The sequence below is a fragment of the Schistocerca gregaria genome, chromosome 3 (genome assembly GCF_023897955.1).
Source record: "Schistocerca gregaria isolate iqSchGreg1 chromosome 3, iqSchGreg1.2, whole genome shotgun sequence".
NCBI lineage: Eukaryota > Metazoa > Arthropoda > Insecta > Orthoptera > Acrididae > Schistocerca > Schistocerca gregaria.
In genome coordinates, this window is record NC_064922.1 from 818,614,269 (window position 1) to 818,636,174 (window position 21,906).

At 42.2% G+C, this 21,906-nt stretch overlaps 1 protein-coding gene across 2 annotated transcripts in view; it reads left to right on the forward strand.

The window, feature by feature from the left end:
- Positions 1–8,273: 8,273 nt before the first annotated feature.
- The window catches only part of LOC126354517 (putative polypeptide N-acetylgalactosaminyltransferase 9), a 1,011,821-nt gene continuing 998,188 nt past the window's right edge, over positions 8,274–21,906 (forward strand). The window contains exon 1 of one of the 2 annotated variants that reach the window (XM_050004230.1): positions 8,274–8,473. The gene's annotated coding sequence lies outside the window, so the exon portion shown is untranslated. The remainder of the gene's footprint in view (positions 8,474–21,906) is intronic. The other variant, XM_050004237.1, reaches the window with a different exon arrangement.

Sequence of the window (21,906 nt, forward strand, 5' to 3'; positions counted from 1 at the left end):
TATGTTAAGTGCACATGTGTCAGGAAACGCTTACTATCCATGTTAGAGCTCATTTTATTACTTCACTTCAAATTACATTAATCATGGAATGGAAACACACAGCAACAGAACGTACCAGCGTGACTTCAAACACTTTGTAACAGGAAATGTTCAAAATGTCCTCCGTTAGCGAGGATACATGCATCCACCCTCCGTCGCATGGAATCCCTGATGCGCTGATGCAGCCCTGGAGAATGGCGTATTTTATCACAGCCGTCCACAATACGAGCACGAAGAGTCTCAACATTTGGTACCGGGGTTGCGTAAACAAGAGCTTTCAAATGCCCCCATAAATGAAAGTTAAGAGGGTTGAGGTCAGGAGTGCGTGGAGGCCATGGAATTGGTCCGCCTCTACCAATCCATCGGTCACCGAATCTGCTGTTAAGAAGCGTACGAACACTTCGACTGAAATGTGCAGGACTTCCATCGTGCATGAACCACATGTTGTATCGTACTTGTAAAGGCACATGTTCTCGCAGCACAGGTAAAGTATCCCGTCTGAAATCTTGATAACGTGCTCCATTCAGCGTAGGTGGAAGAACATGGGGCCCAATCAAGACATCACCAACAATGCTTGCCCAAACGTTCACAGAAAATATGTACTGATGACGTGATTGTACAATTGCGTGCAGATTATCGTCAGCCCACTCATGTTGATTGTGAAAATTTACAATTTGATCACGTTGGAATGAAGTCTCATCCGTAAAGAGAACATTGCACTGAAATGAGGATTGACACATTATTGGATGAACCATTCGCAGAAGTGTACCCGTGGAGGCCAATCAGCTGCTGATAGTGACTGCACACGCTGTACATGATACGGAAACAACTGGTTCTCCCGTAGCACTCTCCATACAGTGACGTGGTCAACGTTACCTTGTACAGCAGCAACTTCTCTGACGCTGACATTAGGGTTATCGTCAACTGTACGAAGAATTGCCTCGTCCATTGCAGGTGTTCTCCTCGTTCTAGGTCTTCCCTAGTCGTAGGCTCAAATGTTCTGTGCTCCCTAAGACGCCGGTCAATTGCTTCGAACGTCTTCCCGTCGGGACACCTTCGTTCTGGAAATCTGTCTCGATACAAATGTACCGCGCCACGGCTATTGCCCCGTGCTAATCCACACAAAAAATGGGCATCTGCCAACTCCACATTTGTAAATATTGCACTGACTGCAAAACCACGCTCGTGATGAACACTAATCTGTTGATGCGACGTACTGATGTGCTTGATTCTAGTATTGTGGAGCAATGAGTCGCATCTCAACACAACCAACGAAGTCAACATTACCTTCCTTCAATTGGGCCAACTGGCGGTGAATCGAGGAAGTACAGTGCAAATTGACGAAACTAAAATGAGCTCTAACATGGAAACTAAGCGTTTCCGGACACATGTCCACATAACATCTTTTCTTTATTTGTGTGTGAGGAATGTTTCCTGAAAGTTTAGCTGTACCTTTGTGTAACACCCTGTATATAAATGACCTAGTGGATAACGTCGGTAGTTCACTGAGGCTTTTTGCGGATGATGCTTTAGTATATCGAGAGGTTGTAACAACGGAAAATTGTGCTGAAATGCCGGAGGATCTGCAACGAATTGACGCATGGTCCAGGGAATGGAAATTGAATCTCAATGTAGACAAGTGTAATATTCTGCGAATACACAGAAAGAAAGATCCTTTATCATTCAGCTACAATATAGCAGGTCAGCAACTGAAAGCAGTTAATTCCATAAATTATCTGGGAGTACGCATTAGGAAAGATTTAAAATGGAATGACCATATAAAATTAATCGTCCGTAAAGCAGATGCCAGACTGAGATTCATTGGAAGAATCCTAAGGAAATGCAATCCGAAGACAAAGGAAGCAGGTTACAGTACAATTATTCGCCCACTGCTTGAATACTGCTCACCGGTGTGGGATCCGTGCCAGATAGAGTTGGTAGAAGAGAAAGAGAAGATCCAACGGAGAGCAGCGCGCTTCGTCACAGGATCATTTAGTAATCGCGAAAGCGTTACGGAGATGATAAATAGACTCCAATGGAAGACTCTGCAAGAGAGACGCTCAGTAGATCGGTATGGGCTTTTGTTGAAGTTTCGAGAACATACCTTCACCGAGAATTAGATTAGGAAATGAGACACTTAAAGTAGTAAAGGAATTTTGCTTTTTGGGGAGCAAAATAACCGATGATTGTCGAAGTAGAGAGGATATAAAATATGGACTGGCAATGGCAAGGAAAGCGTTTCTGAAGAAGAGAAATTTGTTAACACCGAGTATTGATTTAAGTGTCAGGAAGTAGTTTCTGAAAGTATTTGTATGGAGTGTAGCCATGTATGGAAGTGAAACATGGACGATAAATAGTTTGGACAAGAAGAGAATAGAAGCTTTCGAAATGTGGTGCTACAGAAGAATGCTGAAGATTAGATGGGTAGGTCACGTAACTAATGAGGAGGTATTGAATAGAATTGGGGAGAAGGGGAGTTTGTGGTACAACTTGACTTGAAGAAGGGATCGGTTGGTAGGAGATGTTCTGAGGCATCAAGGGATCACAAATTTAGCATTGGAGGGCAGCGTGGAGGGTAAAAATCGTAGAGGGAGACCAAGAGATGAACACCCTAAGCAGGTTCAGAAGGATGTAGGCTGCAGTAGGTACTAGGAGATGAAAAAGCTTGCACAGGATAGACTAGCATGGAGAGCTGCATCACACCAGTCTCAGGACTGAAGACTAAAACAACAACAACCTTCACCGAGGAGTCAAGCAGTAAATGGCTCCCTCCTACGTATATCTCGCGAAGAGGCCCTGAGGATAAAATCAGAGAGAGGCATACCGACAATCTTTCTTTCCACGAACAAGACGAGATTGGAATAGAAGGGAGAACTGATGGAGGTACTCAAGGTACCCTCCGCCACACACCGTCAGGTGGTTTGCAGAGTATGAATGTAGATGTAGAACACGTAATATATCGTAAATAAACTACTCGCGAAGGCCGCCAGTCAATAAGAAATAATTTTGCACGGGGCAGCTGCAGCATACAGACTGCAGTCGATTTTTTTAACAATGTGCTGACTGGAGTTTAGAAACGTTTTACTCCAACTGAAGCCCAGCGAAAGCTCGAAACCTCTATTGGCATAAATAAAAATACATACAAAATTCTATCCAAGATCCTATATGAAAGAATCAAGGCGCAATTAGAACAGGAGTTAAGGGAATATGAGGGAGGTTTCTAACAATGGAGAAGCTGTGCAGAGCAGATAATTTGTTTAAAATTGATTATGGCATACTACAAGAAACGGAACAAACCTCTGGTAATAACATTTGTAGATTTTAAGAAGGCATATGACTGTCTCCACAGACCTTCAGTATTAAAAAGTTTAAGAAATCAAGGACTCCATCCAAAACTAATTAAAATAATACAACTCACTCTAACCAACACCAAATCAAAAGTGAAGTTTAGAAGAGAAATTTCGGAACTATTCCTGATACAAACAGGCCTAAGACTAGGTGACTGCCTATCACCATTACTGTTCAACTGTGCACTGGAATACATAATGATAAGAATTGGAAATGCAAAAGATGATATTAGCTTATACTGCTTGGGATTCGCTGATTATCTTGCTCTCCTAGCCAACACCGTTCAAGTAGCCAGGCAACAAGTGAAATCACTACAAGAAATAGCACAGAAAGTAGGCCTTAGAGTATTATTTGAAAAAACGGAGATCATGCTAACTGATTCATCACTTGCAAACAAAATTAAAATAGGAGAACAGGAAATCAAAATTGTTGATAAATTTAAATATTTAGGCGTAATAATAACATACAATCTAAATGAGAAGCCATCATGGCAGAAAAGAATAAAAAAACTGAACTACGCAAATTACATTACCAAAACTACATACAACAAAAAAAGCCTATCTATAGATGCAAAATTAAAACACTATAAAACAGTTACACAACCAGAAATAACGTATGCAGCTGAAACTATCTTTAAAACAACTAATACAGCAGAACTTGACAGAATACTAAAAGTAGAAAGAAGAATAATTAGGACATGTATAAATAAACAGTATAAAATAAATGGACATTGGAGAATACTATCAAATGAAGAAAATAGAACCAGTCATGAGCACAATCAGGAAGAAACGCATCTCATTCTTTGGACATCTGATGAGAACTCCACAAAACAGAATTAGTAAAAAAAAAAAATAATACAAAAATTGTGGAATAGCAAGAGCGACATCAAATGGATCACAGAAATTAAGGAAGATATAAAAGAACTTCAAATTAGAGTACGTGACCTAAAAAACAAGACAGAGAAAACCAGAATACTGCAAGATCCGCAAACCAGACTACAAATGAAAATCAATAAAAGGGGTACAGGAACAGTTGTCTCAGATGAAGAAAGAAAGAAAATATCTGAAAGAATGAAGAAATATTGGGCAGACAGAAGAGCAAAACACCTTTCATATAAGAATAGACTCTAATAATTATATTACCTAAATATCATATTAAGTTATTGTTGAACGAAATTGTATCCCTGTGTAACAACTTGTTTACAACTTTGTATTTTTGACTAGAGTGGCCCAACGAAGGCCATAAAATAAATAATAGTAACATAAAAAAAGCTAGGCTGCTTGCTCTATTTTTTAAAATAATACTTTGGTTCATGGTGTGGGTTCCTGTTGTCATGTCCTAGTTCATGAACCTCGGGCAACGTATGAGTGGCCAAGTAAGTGGTCCCAACAGTCGGGATACCGGTTACTTTGGAATAAGGCAGGGCATCTCGGGCATATTCTGAGTCGTGGCCACCTTTGTGCTCATACGGCAATGACTACCAAATCCACCGGTCAGTCCCTCAACCGTTAGGAGTAAAACCGAATGGGACTCGGGGCAAGTAAGGCTAGCAACCTATTTCCCCGGTACTTTAAATATGATGCTGGCAACAATCAGAGCAAAATGCCTCGGACCTTTGGAGGTGACGGAGTCCCACCTCTACCTGACAAAGCAGGGACTCCTAAGATAAGACTTGTCAAACAAATGGTAATGAGATGGGGAGTTATTAATATCAATGGGGGCTACTCTGGGAATAAGGTAGAGCTGGTAGAGGCTGCAAGTAAGATGGGGCTGGACGTTTTAGCTGTTAGTGACATTCGGGTAATGTGTGAGAAAGAAGAGGAAGTGGGACAATACAAGATCTACCTGTCTGGAGTCAAAGCAGGAATAGCACAATGGGGTGTAGGGCTTTACAACAGGAAAGAAGTGGAACCCAGTGTAGTTGCAATAAGGTATGTAAACGAACGACTGATGTGGATAGATTTGACAGTGTCTAGCAAGAAAATTTAGATTGTGTCAGTATATTAGCATTGTGAAGGGACAGATCAATATAAGATGGATAGTTTTTATGATGCACTCAGTGAGGCAGTTGTTAGAGTAAAGGACAAGGACAGTGTTCTGCTCATGGGTGATTTTAATGCCAGGATTGAAAATCGAACAGAAGGATATGAAAAGGTTATGGGTAAATTTGGAGAGGATATGGAGGCCATCAGAAACGGGAAACGACTCGTGGATTTTTGTGCCAGTATGGGCTTAGTAATCACAAACTCCTTTTTTAAACATAAGAACATTCACCGGTATACTTGGGAAGGCAGGTGAACCACATCTGTCATTGACTATATAATAACAGATCAGGAATTCAGGAAGGCTGTGAGGGACACACGTGTATTCAGGGGATTCTCTGATGACACTGATCATTATTTAATCTGCAGTGAAATTGGGATTGTGAGGCCGAAAGTGCAGGAGGTCAGGTCCATATGTAGGAGGATAAGAGTGGAGAAACTTCAGGATAAGGAAATCAGGCACAAGTACATAACAGCGATCTCAGAAAGGTGCCATTTAGTTGAATGTAGTCAATTACGGTCATTGGAAAAGGAATGGACAAGGTACAGGGACACAGCACTAGAAGTGGCTAAAGAATGTCTTGGAACAGTAGCGTGTAAAAGTAGGATGAAGCAAACAGCTTGGTGGAATGACACAGTCAAGACAGCCTGTAAAAGGAAAAAAGAAGGCGTATCAAAAATGGCTACATACTAGAACTCAGGTAGACAGAGAAAGCTATGTTGAAGAAAGAAACAAAACCAAACAGATAATTGCAGCATCCACGAAGAAATCTTGGGAAGAGTTTGGAAACAGGGTGCAGACTATGGGTCAAGCTGCTGGAAAACCATTCTGGAGTGTAATTAGCAGTCGTCGAAAGGGCGGTAAGAAGGAAATGTCAAGTATTTTGGACAGATCAGTAAAACTGCTGGTGAATCCTGTGGATCCCTTGGGCAGATGGAGGGAATATTTTGACGACTTGCTCAATGTAGGTGAAAATACGATCAGTAATGTTTTAGAATGGGATAGGAATGATGATGGAAATAGGATCACATTTGAGGAAGTGGAGAAAATGGTCAATAGATTGTAGTGCAATAAAGCAGCTGGGGTGGATGAAATTAAGTCGGAACTCATCAAATACAGTGGAATGTCAGGTCTTAAATGGTTACACAGGATAACTGAAATGGCCTGGGAGTAGGGACAGGTTCCATCAGACTGGACAAAAGCAGTAATCACACCAACCTTTAAACATGGAAACAGGAAAGACTGTAACAACTACAGAGGTATCTCTTTAATCAGCGTTGTGGGTAAAATCTTCTCAGGTATTGTTGAAAGAAAAGTGCGAGTATTAGTTGAGGACCAATTGGATGAAAATCTGTGTGGGTTTAGGCCTTTTAGAGGTTGTCAGGACCAGATCTTTAGCTTGTGGCAAATAATGGAGAAGTATTATGAGTGGAACAGGGAATTGTATGTATGCTTTATAGATCTAGAAAAGGCATATGACCGGCTTCCTAGGAGGAAGTTATTGTCTGTTCTACGAGATTATGGAATAGGAGGCAAACTTTTGCAAGCAATTAAAGGTCTTTACATGGATAGTCAGGCAGCAGTTAGAGTTGACGGTAAATTGAGTTCATGGTTCAGAGTAGTTTCAGGGGTAAGACAAGGCTGCAACCTGTCTCCACTATTGTTCATATTATTTATGGATCATATGTTGAAAACAATAGACTGGCTGGGTGAGATTAAAATATGTGAACACTAAATAAGCAGTCTGGCATATGCGGATGACTTAGTTGTGATGGCAGATTCGATTGAAAGTTTGCAAAGTAATATTTCAGAGCTAGATCAGAAATGTAAGGACTATGGTATGAAGATTATCATCTCCAAAACGAAAGTAATGTCAGTGCGAAAGAAATATAAACGGATTGAGTGGCAAGTAGGAGGAACAAAGAACAGGTGGACGGTTTCAAGTACTTAGGATGCATATTCTCACAGGATGTCAACATAGTGAAAGAACTGCAAGCGAGGTGTAGCAAAGCTAATGCAGTGAGCGCTAAGGTACGATCTACTCTCTTCTGCAAGAAGGAAGCCATTACCAAGACTAAGTTATCTGGGCACCGTCCAATCTTTCGACCAACTTTGTTGTGTGGGAGCGAAAGCTGGGTGGATTCAGGTTACCTTATGAACAAGGTTGAGGTTACGGACATGAAAGTAGCTAGGATGATTGCAGGTACTAGTAGATGGGAACAATGGCAAGAGGGTGTCCACAACGAGGAAATCAAAGAAAAACTGGGAATGAACTCTGTAGATGTAGCAGTTAGGGCGAACAGGCTTAGATGGTGGGGTCATGTTACACGCATGGGAGAAGCAAGGTTACCCAAGAGACTCATGGGTTCAGCAGTAGAGGGTAGGAGGAGTCGGGGCAGACCAAGGAGAAGGTACCTGGATTCGGTTAAGAATGATTTTGAAGTAATAGGTTTAACATCAGAAGAGGCACCAATGTTAGCACTGAATAGGGGATCGTGGAGGAATATTATAAGGGGGCTATGCTCCAGACTGAACGTTGAAAGGCATAATCAGTCTTAAATGATGATGAATACTTTGGCTTATGAGAAATAACTAGGCAATACTTTGGTTAATATAAGGTAATCAGATGAATGCACCGTGCGTGACGGTTATGACAGAAATCGACAATGCGAATCGTCTCCTTGACACGTTGCGGCTGCTGTGAAGCGTTTCCAGGTCGTTGTCCTTGCGGATTCTCCAATCGGCACTTGATTGCCGCGCTGGGCCGGCTGGAGTGCGGGCGCGCTGGACACCGCACCTAGTGCGCATGCGTGGCGCCGCGGCATCGACGGAGGCGCCAATAGCCGGCGAGGAGAGCAGGAGTTAGTGCGCGTGAGGCCGTTGTGCGGGCAGGACGTGTCGCCAGACTCTGCGGGCAGCACGCTGTCAGTCGGGACACGTGCCGCACTCCGCTGTCCCACTGCCGCCGCCGCACAGCCATCCAGCTGAGGCGATTCGTCGGCATCTCGCCTCCATCTGGCAGCCCGTCGCCATCGTCCTACAGGTAAAAAGCCGTTACTGGCCCTCACATGTACTCATAGCGAGCGCTTGTCACGTGACATGGTTCCGTCAACAAACACAGGTGGCGCATGTCTGGAGCGGATGTGCCGACTGACAACGCCGGCCACGCTCTCTGTAGCGGCAGTTCTCGACTTTCTCGTCAAATTAATAGCTATGTTCGTATACCGTGTCGCTTCAGTGCCCATTCGCGTGTTAATAGCCTTCGTACACTGCTGTGCTGGCATGTCAAAGGGCGTCGTTCCCTGGATCGAAGTGAGCGTGAATGATCCAGTGGAGAAAAGAGAGCGAAAGGTTGATAGAAGGAGCAGCAGATGTAATGCAGGACTTATTTACGCGTGGAAAAGTAGTGTTCAGAAACACGAGGTCAGCGGTGATAACAAAGCTTAAATCAGTGTTTCGAAACAGATAAGCAGTAACAAGTGTGGTGTAAAAGTATAACCTCGTTATTTATCTCAGAAGATACAAAATCTGTCAGAATTCATCCCCTGTGACTTCTCTCAAAAATTGTCATTTAGGTTCTACATTTATCTCTTAAAAACGTCTGTCCCCACTTCCATCCACGTGGGAATCGGGTGTGTCTATTGGCAAAGAAACAATTTCCATAAATGCAGTCCTAGCAGGAGCTATTGCACATGGGGGTGCATCTGTCGATGTAGCCTTTTTTTCATTACACTAAGGAGGTGTATCATCAGTTCTTGGTGCAGTAAACTTGATTACAGCAGCAATTAATATACGATCAGAAAGTATAACTTTAGACCAAACAGTCTTATTTGTTTGGTCTGTAGCCCTCACATCCCTTCTTCTTCCACTTCTTGTTTTAGCAGTATGTGGACCCATGGAACATCGACCTGTAGTACATTACTGCTTATGGAAATGTGGTGTACATGTGACGTTTTAGTGACTAAACTCTCTTGGTAGTGATTAGTTTCATATTCGCCGCATATTGGGACACTTAAGGACTGATGAAATTGCTTTTATGATCACCGTCTGAAATGGAGGGATTGAAATTATGTTCCTGATGTAAAAAGTACTGTCAGTAAGAAGTCACGAAGATGGTATTACTATAACAGTCATATGTGAGAAGACCCGTCATGCAGTTGTGGAAGATGAATAATTGTCAACTGTTGAACAAGGCCAGATAAATTTTAAAACTCCTAATCCCCGTGCATTATGCTCAGCGTGTGACACTAATCACAACCTGTAGAAGCGAAGCCCCACATCAAACGAGCCCGTATTCGTGTGTCGTAATTTATCGTTAAGCTGCTGTCGCGGCATCTACGCTCTGTGAACGATGGCAACGTTAGACATAGGTTGGATTCCGGTTCAGATTATATATTTACTGGCTTGATGTAATATCTATATATGGCATCTTAGAAACAAGTTATTCTTAGCTATCCCCGGAGCTATCATTGCATTTTCTCGTATTCGTGATAAATACTCAGTGGGATATAGGCATATTTTCCAATGGGTATTACAAGAAATTGTTGTTCTATATGAACGCTTTTGTAATAGACGGAAAACGGACTGGAAAATGATGAACAGTGGTCACATTTATCAACAGAATTGATTGAAATGAAATGGTGTTAGTTCTATTGAAATTAATGAAGATGCAAAGACATGTACTTCTTCTTAGGTCTTCAACCATCAAGTTGGTTGGCAACAGCTTGTCCTGCATTTCTGCCTTCGTCTTGAAAGCAGTATAGGTAACCCAGCTGGTACCATCCATGACCTGGTTTATGTATTCCAGTCCTCTCACGCTCTTCACGTCTATTGTCCTTTTTGGGACTTTTAATGTCACGTCACGTCTCAGCAGATGCCCGACCCATGTCCCTTCTCTGTTGGAGACAAGTTCCTAATTAAGAAATGGCTTCACTTCCTCCACTTTGTGGAACACCTTTTCATTTGAAACCTTGTCTATCCAGCCAGTCTTTAGCGTTCTGCGGTAGCATCAAATCTCGAAGACTATTATTTTGTGTTTTTCTGCTTCTCCGATCGTCCATGTTTAAACCTCCGCACAGCAGCACACACCAAACAGAAGTCTTTGTGAGGTCTTTCCTGAAATGTTTATCTAAGCAGCTCGATGTGAAACGGTTTGTTTTCTTGTTAGAAAGCCGCCTTTGTGTGGTAGATTCGGTTTTCAGTATCCTTCTTTGATCTTACGTATTTTTACTCCCTAGGCAGGCGAAGCATTCGTCTGTCTCCAGTTGCTTGTTGTTAAGATATAAAGTGAGCACTGAGCAACGATGTTTTGTTTGCTCATCTCTTAGATTTTTGTTATAGCGTTATTGATTTTCTTGCCATAGGAAGAGCTGAGGGTGATTTCCATTTGGGCCAGCATCGCTTGTAACTGTTCCGCATCTTCACTTACACTGTGATGTCATCAGCCAACCACAACTTTTCTAGTTTATTACCATGGCTTTTCTCTGACTTCATTTATAGTACTCTAAATGCATCCATTTGCCACGACAGGAGACAGTGAGCAGCCCTGTCGTGCACCGTGCTTAATAGTAGCGTTTTCTTTGTTCTCCACATCTTATGACAGCCACCTGTTCCATCTATAGTCTCTAGACTACTCTTCAATCTTACTTTTTGCCACTGTCTGTCAGAATCTCAAAACAGCTGTCGCCGGTTTACCCTGTAGAGTGCTTTTTCTAGTTTGGCGGAGGCATTACATAGTTAGTATTTGATCTTTCTGCAGCAAATGTAAGTATATTTGTTGAAAAAGTCAGCACCCAGTTGCACAAAAGAAATTATTTTTTTACCGGTTTCAGGCACCTAGGCACTTTTGAAGAAGATAATAATTATAGCATTATTATTGAACGTCAAAAATACGCCGTATTTGAACATGAAACATGACCCACAACAGTACTATGCTGACTACACCTGCTTACTTTTGACGCTCGCTAGTATGCTATAACTCCAATATTCAGATGGAGGGAACTAGGTATTTCTTTTGTGAATCTCATTGCCGATATTTTTCCACAGAAGACGCTATGTGTCATGAGCAACAGTACTATGCTGCCTACACATTTTTACTTTTGACGCTCGATGGTATGCTGTAATTCAAATACCCAGAAGAAGGGAACTCGGTGCCTGAAATCGCAAAGAAATAGTATTTCTTTTGTGGATATGATTGTCGATATTTTTCAACAGACGACGACGTTATATGTGTCATGAGCCTTCTTTAGTATTTTTTTTCAAGAATTAATCGTAAGCGGAGTATTGTTTTTCCTGTACCCACACCTCTTCCAAAGTCACTGTCCTGCTTTTCACGAGCTGATACATTATCTATTATGCTCTCTGGCTCTCCAGGCCACCGGAAGCTTTAGGAAACGGCAACCTGTGGTTCTCCCAGGAGGCAAATGAGAATAAATAGTAGGCCGAAGGGGTTAAAGATGGGGGAGGGGGGGGGGGGGGAGAGACAGGGGGCTTCGTAATAGGAACTTATCTCACTTCCATTACATAGCCTTATTTACGTAATGTCAGCACACGGCAGGTCTGGAGGCGTGGTCAGACATCTCAATGGCTCAGGCGACTGCACGTAAAAAGTAGGTTGAACATGAATCAAATGGCTCTGAGCACTATGGGACTTGACTGCTGAGGTCATCAGCGCCCTAGAACTTAGAACTAATTAAACCTAACTAACCTAAGGACATCACACACATCCATGCCCGAGGCAGGATTCGAACCTGCGACCGTAGCGGACGCTCGGTTCCGGACTGAAGCGCCTAGATCTACTCGGCCACTTCGGTCAGCTAAAAAGTAGGAAATCCAGATTAAACTCCTGCTCAGACAAAAAGTTTCATTCTGGACTGCATGCTCCTACATTTCTCTTCACAGCCACTATCCACTACGTTCGTCCGCAAAGAACTGAACACTTCGCCGCTGTCAACTAGTTTCTGTAATTTGTATAATATTCTGGTGAGGAGACATCTACCTAATAGCGGGAGGGGCTGCTCCGTTACGCGAGATGAGGCTTGACTGACGTCTAGAAAGGGCGAGTGCGGCGACGCGCGTCTGCCGCTATTAGGCGCTGACGTGACGTGACAGCCGACGAGCGCCGTCGAGAGTCGCTCGTGGTCGATATCCATCACCTTCCCCAAGCCGGCGGGATTTTATTCCCGCGCCCGGCCTCTGACGTCCCCCCTCGCTCGGCTCGGTGGAAGTTCCGCGGAAAATGTGATCACTAATCGATGCTCGATCGCACCCTTGTTGACAAGATGGTATCGACAGAACCGTTCGTCAGCTATCCTCCACTGGGACCTCCTCCTTGATTGTCTGTACACTAATGAAATGGTGGGCGACTCCGGAACAAAAATACAAGCAGTCTAGTATTTACTCGTTCCATGCATTTATTCCGAGGTTCTTCACGTGGCTTACCTTATGGGCCGCACAGGACGAACATAGTTTTTCCTGAGTACAGAAATTTATTTCTAACGAATTGTGCTAGATATAACTATGCCCTTTTATGCAAATGGTACCTTAGCTCATTAAGTTTTTTCTCCACGTCTTTGCCAACAAGTCTTCCGTCACCGCCTCTACATCATTTCGTATTCGTAGCCCACGAATTCGCACATCAAGAACTGTTGAAATGAACACTTCATCCTTAACGTAACGCCACAAACGACGCCAAGAAGGGCTATGTCTGGCATTGACGAGAAACAATTGATTCAGTCTGTTGCTGGAAAACAATAAACTCATTCGGTTGTTATTTTACGTTGTTGTTGTTGTCTTCAGTCCTGAGACTGGTTTGATGCAGCTCTCCATGCTACTCTATCCTGTGCAAGCTGCTTCATCTCCCAGTACCTACTGCAACCTACATCCTTCTGAATCTGCTTAGTGTACTCATCTCTTATTTTACGTATCGGTTGCATTATACCACGGTGGTTTAATAATCAATGTCCCACTTTTTTTTCTCAGAACATATTTATTGTTAAGAGTCAGAATCTGGTGACAATATACATCAACATGTCTTGTCCATGCCCTATTTTTCTTCGTAGTCTCCATCACGTTCTATGGCCGTCTTGTCTATGTCCTATTTTTCTACATAGTCTCAATTACGTTCTATGGCAGCACGACAACGTTGTCGAAGAGCATGTATTCGCTCCAGATAAAAGCTCTTGTCCTCTAAGCGTAGCCATGTTTTCTCTGCGTGACTGACATTCTCGTCATCTTCAAAATGCGTTCCCCACAGAGAATCTTTAAGCGACCAAAAGAGATGGAAGTCCGAGGTTGCCTGGTCTGGACTCTAGGCTGGATGAGGCAATGATGTCCAACCCAATTTGGCGATGTGTTCCCGAGTTTACAAACTTGTGTGTGGGCGTGCATTATAGTGTTGAAGCAAGATTTTCGTGTGATCGAACACGTCGGAAACGGTTCTTGAGTTTGTTCAGAGTCTTCACGTATGGCTCTCAATTGATGGTTGACCCTCTTGCCATCACATCCACGAGACTGACGCCCTCACAAACCCAGAAGACTGTCATCATTTTTCCGGCAGACGGGACTGTCTCAAATTTTTTCTTTTGAGGTGAATGAGGACCATGCCACTCCATGGACTGCCTTTTTGTTTCCGGCACAGAGTGATGCGCTTAGCTTTCGTCCCCCGTAACGATCCGTAACAGAAAGGCCTGTCCGTTGGTCTGAAAAAGCTGCAACAATTCAGATGAAATGGCTTTTTTCTGAATTGTGTGGTCCGCTGTGAGCATTCGTGGAACGCATCTTGAGTACCTCTTTGAATATCCGAGAGTCTCGATCGCAGACGCACTTCCAATTATGACCGACAAAGTGTAGAGCCAATTGTCGAGTTTTGATGCCCCTGCCGGCACGAATAACAGCATTGCATCCGCAAGATTCAGCATATCTGGAGCTGTGGGAGCGCTGCCTGTAACGTGAGTCGTATGTAGTAGCAATTTTGGCACTGTACTACTGCTCTGGCATCTGCCAGAACGGTTCGAAACTTCACCGGCGCACAGAAAAAACATCAAATGTGAAGCACCAACAAGGACGTTTGTCTATACATATTAATGCTTTGTTTTTTTAATGTGGGGTGTTACTTGTCGAAAAAACCTCGCACCTTCAACCCTATGGGGACAAACGAATAGAAACAATCTTTTTAGTCGGTTGTAGTTTTATGTATCGGATGGATTACCATTCACTGTTGAAGCTGAGAAATTGGATCGTTTTGACATTGTCAAATCATTTTTGTTGACTGCATTCTGTTACAGCTTGCTATCACTGCTATTCTCATTCCGTCGTTAGCTTTGTATTGAATACCAATAAGTAGCTTTTACTTAAGATTTTCGTTTATAATTATGAATAGGCGTTTACTTACTAGCAAACTTTGTGTCTGGATCTAAATGCTCAAACGCTGCGTGTCGTGGAATTGGAAGAAACCGTGTACCTGGATGAAAAGTGACTTTCAAGATAAATTCAATGCGATATACAATATCTAGAAGACATTCGTCTTCTGAAACTGTCTTACTTAACCCTCGAGCGGACGTGTGAGTTCTTCTACTAACGGGCGGCCGGCGTGCTTACTGCTTTTCTCCATACCAATCTGTCACATACGCATCACTTGAAGGGACCAGTATTTCAGGAATACGTCATTTGTTGGTATTCTTTATGATTTCTAGTTGGTTGACAATTTTTGCTTCAGATAGCATGCTTCTAGTAGAATTATGTATAGTTAAAAACCATTCAACATACAAGATCACATAATTTTTTTATTTATTTAAGACAACCGCTTTTAACAAACTATGCTGTCAACTTCAGATCTTAAAACCTGTTGTTGTAAAGCATATCCATTTTACGCTGACCTCACGAACAAGATGTCAGGTGAATAATGTGCTGTTTTTATCCACTTGACATCTTATGCGTGGTTTTAGCATAAAATGAACATGTTTTTGCAACAAAAGATTTTAAACCTGAAGATGACAGCATAGTTTCTTGAAACAGGTTTTTTAAATTAAAAAAAAATATTTTATACGATATTGGCTTTTGAATGGTTTTTAACAATTAAACAGATCGTCCTTCAACTCTCTCAAAATGAGAAAATTCAATAATGAGTAGATTCACAACACACGAAAGTGTGCTAAGTTTGACTTGAAGCATTTTGTTTACTTGTATTAATTCATATCTTTTCTTCACATTCACAATTTTTAACTTTGTAATAAAAATGCTTTCACGATGCGTTTTTGTTTTGCCTTTACTGACATTACTGATATTTTACCATTTACTCTCTCTTAGCCTATGAAATAAATCTCCGTCGCAAGCCCAGTATTACCTTCACCACTTTCACTTCAGGGTATTGCTGCTCACTTCGTGAATAATAGAATAATACTCGCTGTAGTAAATGGCTTCTTCACCGGAGATATCATCCCCATCGAATGGTCTGTTCCAGAATCGAAATTTGTAATGAATAAATCATGAAATTTGTCAGCTGAGCCCTTTTTTAACGTAATATGAACAAGAAGAACGTCGTTTTCACTTTACAGCCCACTTGCACACAAAACCGAATGGAAAAGAGTAGTTATCATTTTTAGTCAAATTAGGAAATCTAAACAGGAGAAATTTTACTTAAACGACGAGGCGCGCGGTGTATTTAAGCCAAACGTGACATATTCACTTTTAAACTTCTCACACACTACAGGTGATCGACAGTGGGAAGGATCTATTAGCACGGCGGCCGAAGCAGTAATCAAGGAATAATTGATTGCCCTGTCCCAACAGATGACCTAATCTCGCAAAAATAAACGTAATTTGCATTTTGTGCATTTAATACGCCAGCGCGTCCCGCTAGAGGGCTAGGATTTCACGGAGAATTACCGGGTGACGACGAATATTTATCGCGTAAAAATAGTTTCGACAAGTAACAGTACATGCTTAAAAAGCAAGTGATTAAAGCACCAAGTAATAAAAAAATGTTTTATATGCATGCTGTTAATATCATCACAGCGTTTACCAAAAGCGAATTATCGGTGATGGGTGCAAGTCGGCGGGATGTGAGAGCTTCAATAAATTTAATTTGTTCAGGTTTTCCTGTGTGCTTATTGACATGTTACCTGTTGGCTTCGATCTCTGGTTTTTCGGTCGACATTTGTTTGACTATTTTTCTGTTATTCCGCCAGCAGGAGTGGCTGGCTCTGTCAGAGGTTCACCCTCAGTCCGCCACCCGTGGTGGGGGATAAAGCTTTGTCAGAACCAGTCAGTCAAGCTTTCGAATCGTCAGAAAAATCGTCAAAAAACGTCAGGCGAAAGGCCCCAGCCAGAAGCGAACAGGCATACGTTAAATAAAAACTGTTCATTTATTAGAACATATTTTTATGATGCAGAACCAGTTTTTACCTTTTATAGCCAATCAAAAACACGTATTTAATTCCAAACGTACGAAAATTCCTATTCTATATCTACATCCATACTCCGCAAGCCTCCTGACGGTGTGTGGCGGAGGGTACCCTGAGTACCTCTATCGGTTCTCCCTTCTATTCCAGTCTCGTATTGTACGTGGAAAGAAGGATTGTCGGTATGCTTCTGTGTGGGCTCTAATCTCTCTGATTTTATCTTCATGGTCTCTTCGCGAGATATACGTAGGAGGGAGCAATATACTGCCTGACTCTTCGGTGAAGGTATGTTCTCGAAACTTCAACAAAAGCCCGTACCGAGCTACTGAGCGTGTCTCCTGCACAGTCTCCCACTGGAGTTTATCTATCATCTCCGTAACGCTTTCGCGATTACTAAATGATCCTGTAACGAAGCACGCTGCTCTCTGTTGGATCTTTGGTAGGTAAATAAATACATAAACTTTGAAAATACGTCACTTCGAGAAACATACATTTTTATTCACCTGTCCTTGAATAAAATACGGTATTTGTCTTTAAACAAAAATTGGTAACCATAGTCATAGTTCACGTATAACCGAAAAGACTAAACAATATGTGAGTGAAATCAAGGTCGGTGACAACATTCATATAACTGACTCAACAGTCAAACACTTGACAGTAGGTTGACTTTCATTACCAGTAAGTGAAACCACTGAAGTCGAAGGGTGAATGAAAAAGACTGATATAGATGACGCGGCCGCAGAAACTAGTTAAAAAAAACTGAATGAGAAAACAGTCGATTGTTAAAACTAGTCAGTTGTCCCGTCACCAATGTATGGTGAAAGTGAAAGTGGACCGTATCTACCGATCCACCTGTCTCAAAAGATTTCATCCAAGAACTAGCAAATAAATAACCCCAATGCTGACGGTGCACCATTATGTCAAAGAGCTACTTGAAATTCCTGTAGTTGAAGTAGCTGAGCACATGCAAAAGTGTACCCACAAAGTCTATACGAGTTAAGCTAACGTTTGCATCAAACCGCATAGCTGTTCCTTAGAGATAACTTTGCGCTCGCTCTGTACTTTAAGATGAATAGCAGGAAGCGGTAGTACATTCAGTTAAAGAAGAATACGTACCATCGTAAATAGCACGCGCTCGCTCACACACCAATACGTGTTGTGTGATCATTTGCGTCAGTTTGCTATTGGCTTAAGGCGTGTAAAAACTTTTCAAGAAATATATTCTGGAACTTCTGCTATCTTCATTAACAATGGCCACTCTCCACGGACACTGAAACATGAATCTTCCTCAAGATTTCTTAGCCTGTCATTGCGCACCGTGTTATATTCTGGAGTAACTATCTAGTCACAAAGGACGGCCATCAGTCACCGAAGTGTTCTCATAACCAGCGGTCTCCTTAAAGTATCTATGAATTTTACACTAACATCTCTGCATATACACTTCCTATTACTGCTTGGTTTAAATAATTTGGATACATTAAAATAACTGCAAAAAATTCTCTTGGATGAGAATCTTAAACCTTTTCAGAGAAATGTGTACTGTTCGAAAGGCATCATTTAAATAATCTTGCAGCAGGAACGAAAGAACTAATTAAGAACCAAGTAAAAAATATTGTATATTGAAAAAACGTATTGGCAGCACAAATCCGTTTTGTCAGAGTCCCTCGTACTTCTACAGTGAATCTCTCGTATCCATCTTTTTTTAAACCAAAATTCTGTTATCTTTGTGTGTGCTGTCTCGTTCCATGTCAAAATGGTTTTTTGCGACGAGTGTTTAACGCGAAACTTGACAAATAATCACAGTGAAACCTTTCTTTTTTAAAATATGCGTGAAGTACCTAAATTACAAATAATTGCTCTGTACTACCGGTTTTAATTGTTGCAGCAATCACGTTCACTCTTGACGGTATACTGATAAATTAGACTAAGTTCAAATACATGTAACATTATAGTCGAGCCAGATCAGCATTTCTAGTAGAGAACCAAATTATTGTGCGGCTGGCCAGTGGTAAAAAACGTCGCGCTTCGAAAAACAGTAACGCCTGGCACATTCGCCTTTAGAGGGAGAGGATGTTATTTCAGGAGTAAGAGTAAGGCAGCTTATTTGTGCTATAAGGCTATCATTAATTATACCCAGTATACTAAGGGCTGTGAGATCTTTACTGATATTATTTCACTAAAATCGTTGCCGACGGGCTATAAGTGTGAACTACTATTAACCTGCCCAGCCACGGTGACAAGACTATAATTAATTATTTCCATGTTACTGGTAACGGATGACTCATTTCAGCACGGACAGAATATATCAGCTCTGCATCGAACAGGCTACCTCCTATAAGATGTTTACAAATCGGATCTGTGTCTTATTTCTACCGGAACGACAGGAAAACTAAAACTTTGCAAGAACTGTGTACGGCGTGTTCGCTACTTGAACACGTAGTTTAGCTGTGCTTTTCTACTGTACACGATTTGGTACACCAATCTGTCTGCAGCTTCAATCTTGTTAGACCAGTCCGTCACGTAGAATACTTCTGTATATATGTTTTCTCTTAATGTGAATTTCATTAGGTCTACGTTAAAATAACTCTTTGGAGCTGATGAATATCCATAGCGCATTTTGGTTGGCTAGTTGGGTGATTTGGGGGAAGGGACAAAACAGCGAGGTCGTCGGTGCCATCGGATTGGCGAAGGAAGTCGGCCGTGACCTTTCAATGGAACCATCGCGGAATTTGCCTGAAGCGATTTAGAGAAATCAAATAAAACTTAAATCAGGATGACTGGACGTGGGTTTGAACCCTCGACCTCCACAATGCGAGTCCAATGTGATAACCACTGTGTCACCCCGCTCTGTATAGAGAATTTTATTCATGAGACCTTGAAGCCATCACAGTCGGCAGATACAGAGTTTAATATATCCTTCACGTAAGAAAACTGCTCTTTTCTTCACTTTGAGCACGCCCACAGATATCAAGATGCCCAATAAAGATTTCGGGTGACAAGAACTTGTGAAATAAATAAGGAAAGTGCAAGTACTAAAAAGGTTCAAAAATGATTCAAATGGCTCTGATCACTATGGGACTTCTAAGGTCCCCTAGAACTTAGAACTGCTTAAACCTGACTAAACTAAGGACATCACACACATCCATGTCCGAGGCAGGATTTGAACTTGCGACCGTAGCGGTCGCGCGTTTCCAGACTGTAGCGTCTAGAACCGCTCGGCCAACCTGGCCGGCTTAAAAGGTCCCCAACAGAGCAAAGATTAAAACTTTTATTTGTAGGCATTAAAACTGATTTAAGTGCTGCTATTGTATGCTGTAGTCCTTCTAAGTGTATAGAATATTTATCATTTATGATCGCGTAAAAGTTTCCTTATATTGAAAGTTTCTGGCAGATTAAAACTGTGTGTCGGACCGAGAACTCGGGACCTTTGCCTTTCGCGGGCAAGTGCTCTACCAACTGAGCTACCCAAGCACGAATCACTCCCCGTCCTCACAGCGAAAGGCAAAGGTACCGAATTCGAGTCTCGGTCCGACAGTTTTAATCTGCCAGGAAGTTTCATATCAGAGCACACTCCGCTGCAGAGTGAATATCTCATTCTGGTTTCCTTATCTTGTTGGATCACATCCTCAGCTTAGGAAGGCGTTCCCCTCCTGCTCAATTTCCAGTTCAAATGCACATCGGATCCGATTTGTATAACTCTGGCGCACTACCTACCACCTTCGTAAAAGTAGTGTTTGAAGTGTTATCTACATGTTAGTCGGAGCGGAAGGACCGCATAATCGAAAGCTGCGCGGATTGTGTAACAAGCTAACTTCGTTGTATTGTGGTAGCTTCGCAAAATGGGTGGCAGGCAAATATAAATAGAATTCTGTCTACACTTCGCCACAGTACTACTTTGTTTCCTTATTAATACACTGAACTGAAAGTTATTATTATTATTATTATTATTATTACTTGGTATAATTTACGTTGAGTGCCATGTGACGCGGCCTTAGCTTGATCAGCTCTCGGAAGCGTGGCGCTATTGCACGCTTCACTATCTCTGACCTTCTCATGTGACGCGTGTCGGCCAGATGTACGCGCAAAAGATATTGTCATAGCACAGTCTCCCACATTCGCCGACAAGATGGCGTCCCTGACGACCACCAAACTAATTGCTCTGTAAGCGATGCAAGCAAGAGTTTTTCCAAAGACCTTGCCACTCTGTGCTCAGTGTTGCTGTTAATTCTTCCCAATGTGGGCTATGCCAGTGGCTAGTGGCAGGCAGTGGCAGGCGCTTAAGGTATAATAATTACTGTATATAGAGGGCTATTACAAATGATTGAAGCGATTTCATAAATTCACTGTAGCTCCATTCATTGACCCATGGTCACGACACACTACAGATACGTAGAAAAACTCTAAGTTTTGTTCGGCTGAAGCCGCACTTCAGGTTTCTGCCGCCAGAGCGCTCGAGAGCGCAGTGAGACAAAATGGTGACAGGAGTCTAGAAAGCGTATGCACTCACATTAGTTAATCATAGCAGTGCAACGACACTTCAGGACGAAGTTCAATAAAGATCCACCAACTGCTAACTCTATTCGGCGATGGTATGCACAGTTTAAAGCTTCTGGTAGCCTCTGTAAGGGGAAATCAACGGGTCGGCCTGCAGTGAGCGAAGAAAGGGTTGAACGCCTGCGGGCAAGATTCACGCATAGCCCGCGGAAGTCGACGAATAAAGCAAGCAGGGAGCTAAACGTACCACAGCCGACGGTTTGGAAAATCTTACGGAAAAGGCTAAAGCTGAAGCCTTACCGTTTACAATTGCTACAAGCCCTGACACCTGATGACAAAGTCAAGCGCTTTGAATTTTCGGCGCGGTTGCAACAGCTCATGGAAGAGGATGCGTTCAGTGCGAAACTTGTTTTCAGTGATGAAGCAACATTTTTTTCTTAATATGAAGTGAACAGACACAATGTGCGAATCTGGGCGGTAGAGAATCCTCACGCATTCGTGCAGAAAATTTGCAATTCGCCAAAAGTTAACGTGTGTTGTGCAATCTCACGGTTTAAAGTTTACGGCCCTTTTTTCTTCTGCG